This window comes from Atta cephalotes (genome assembly GCF_000143395.1).
Source record: "Atta cephalotes unplaced genomic scaffold scaffold00019, whole genome shotgun sequence".
NCBI lineage: Eukaryota > Metazoa > Arthropoda > Insecta > Hymenoptera > Formicidae > Atta > Atta cephalotes.
The window spans coordinates 2,893,528-2,896,901 of NW_012130083.1; positions in this window are offsets into that span (position 1 = coordinate 2,893,528).

The window sequence follows — 3,374 nt, forward strand, 5'->3', positions numbered from 1 at the left end:
AGAGAGAGAGAGAGAAAGGGAGGGAGAGGTTATCATTAAGATTGTGTTTAAATTAAATTACTTCGCAAAAAATAGGTCAAACAAAAATGAAATGCTATTTTGTAGAGAAAATTTGTTAATTTTGTTTGACTTTTTAAATGAAATTACAACAAGTTTCTTCTGCAAAATAGTGTTTCATTTGTTTTATTCGACGTTTACTTATTGCAAAATAATAATTATTTAGTTTAAACAATTCTAATCACCCGTATGTAAACAATGATAAGACTTAATTCGTTGCAGTTTTTCAATATCTAAGTATCTGAACTCTTCTTTTTTTATATATTGTGTACATAGTTGTATGTATTTTCCTATATGTGTGTAGATATATTTAGTATAAATGTTTACTTAATTAGTTTATAAAAAAAAAAGAGAGAAAAATAGATTTTGACGAGGAAAAATTGACTACGAGAAAATAAAAATTATTCGATATTTCCCGGTGAAACAGCTTAAATGTGTTTTCGAGTGAAAAATGAAACAGAAAAACGTTACATCATTCTGTCGCATGGAATCGTTATCCGCCGGACGTGGACACTTCGGCTTGCATTTTTCTCCGTTTCGATCGAATCGAAATGGATAGGCCAAATCGAAATTTTCGACATCTCGCCATTGTAATCTGCTTTTACCGGATTACGATATTTTCCCAATAATTGCCGGTATTATATAATTCGATATGCTCTGCGCAAATAACGATATTGTAACAAAATTACTACAATGATCTCCGCTTAATTTTCATTAAACGAAAGATTTATAATTTAGCAAATCGTTATCGTATTAATGTGAAAATGGCAGAATCTCTTGCTTATTATCGCGGAAATTCGCGGTAAATTGAATCGGATTTTGCTGTTTATTAGTGCACTTTTACCGCGCTGTCAATAGCATTCGAACAATAACGGCAATTGGTTGAAATACAGTTAATAATTGAATCCTCTCATTAAGTAGATACATTACACCGCGATAACAAGGAATGCGGGGACGTTAACATAGACGATAGATGTTCATTCTACAACGGTTTGAGAGAGAGAGAGAGAGAGAGAGAGAGAGACACATCCCGAATAGTTCTGAAATATGCAATACAATAGCGTTATATATACTGTGTATCGCTCCGTCATTTTAAAAGTGACACAATTTAAAAAATTAAGAAAAAGAGAAAAAACTATTTTTCAACTTAACAGAAAATTAATTTGTCAAATAATATCGATAAAAAGAATAATACTCTCAGAAATATGATTAAATGTCATTTTTGTCATTTTCATTTCATAAAAAAAAAACTTTTTTGAGCTAATCGATTTTGATATCCTATAAAATTATAACAAATTCAGAATAATTCATTAAACGTGACAAAGTAACTCAAAATATCACTATCAGTTTATATTTATTGTGATCAGTTAAAAGAACTAATTATAAATTCAAAGTAAAACAATTTCTTCTTCAAACTTCGATCATAAAAATTTAATTCTAAATGTTCTTTATAAAAAATTCTCCTTTTATTTACAAAAACGATACGACTTAAAATATATCACTCGAGAAGGTATTATAATTTCTTTGAAAACCTTAAAAACGACATAAGTACTTTTGGTGGACGAACTGCAAAGTTAAGTTAGTTTACTTTTGATGATTGATAGAATAATCTTTACTTAGCTCATTCATAATAATAATTCGAAAATCACATTGTTTTAGTTGTGCCACTTTTGAAATAAGGAAACGATATGTAATTTCTGATAATAATTAGATAGAGCGTTAATGCATGGAAACATTTGTTCTGTAAAAAAAAGAGCCGGCACGTCGTGTGACATAACAATTAAAGAAACTCGTGGTACTTTAGAAGAAGTCTTGGCGAGGCGCCGCTCGCTTCGTTCTCATTTTAGAAGACAAATATTTGCGGTGCGATTGCACCACAAGTTCTACGAACAGACTGATATACACGAGGAATGCCGGCAGTAAGAGAAAAGTCCAAAAATTTTTCGCGATTCCCGAGAAAAGAAAACGGCGTCGTTACGGCGTCTTAGATTCGGTCGGTCGCTTTTTGCAGTATGCTTTTATTATATGTCGCGACATCAAGCTCGGCGAAAAGTGACGGTTTCTTGCCGCCATGCCGGTCGCCACACGCTTTGGAGCCGTCCAGTACCAGAATCGATCGATCTTTGCTCTGCCAGGATATCGGGAACGATTGGAAACTCGCAATTCGCGTTTATTCAGTCTCTATTCTGCGAGCTGCAATCGCGACATATTAATGGCGTTGCGCGAATACGACGTGTCGGCACGAAATAGCGATTCCAGGCATAAGATGTACACCATTATGCAAACGTAAGAAATACAAATGAACGCCTATCGCCTCGAAACGTTCAGAAAAATATGGAAACGGTGCAATAGAAACCGTTCCACATCCGGGTTTCATTTCATTCATCACGAATTTGGAAAAAATGCGAATTATCAATTAGTAATTAATGATAGGTAATGTGATAACAATAGCTGTACTAATAATATGATGATACAATTATTAAATAATTAATATAAATAATTGGTAGACGAATAAATTATTAAATAATTTATCTAATAATACAACTTATTAATCTAATAATTATTAAATAAGTTTTCATGAAAAAAAATGAAAAAAAGTAAATTTTATTATATTAAATATCATTTTTATAAATAAAAAAGCAAAACAATTTAGAGAACTTTTCTAATAATAGAATTAATAATTAAGGATTTAAAAATCTCATTTACAATAAAAATTAGATATTTTCTGAAAAAAGTTTAAATCGCCCTAAATTCGTGTCTATTAAAAATTCGAAAAACATTTGTAAACTGCAAGTGAACGATCGTTAATCAAAAAAAACGAAAGAAATCGTGGTTCAAAAATAAAATTTTCGTAAACACATAAATATTATTACATGTTGATACATAAAAAAAAAATTACTGAATCACCATTTCATAAATCGTGCATTGCGGCAATATTTAAAGGTAATAAATATATTTAGACTTTTAAAGAAGAATTGGATAAATTATTTTCTACTTTTCGAATGTTTCGTAAAAGGTACTGAATTGTTTTCTCCTGTCTTCGGTGAACAGTTGATGAACACGGGCGATCGTAGAACCCCAGAGTAAATAGTTGCAGCAAAGTACCTTCGGAGAAAGAGGAAGGAGAGCGCATCTATATACACGCCTAAACCAACCAAAGCAGAAACTACCGGAAGGGAAGTAAGCCACGACTAGTAGGGAAAGCGTCAACAAAGACGCTTGGCTCTTGCGCGGCTATCTTAGTTCGCCAACTCTTTCATTTTTCATGGCACATATATATATATATATATATATATATATATATATATATATATATA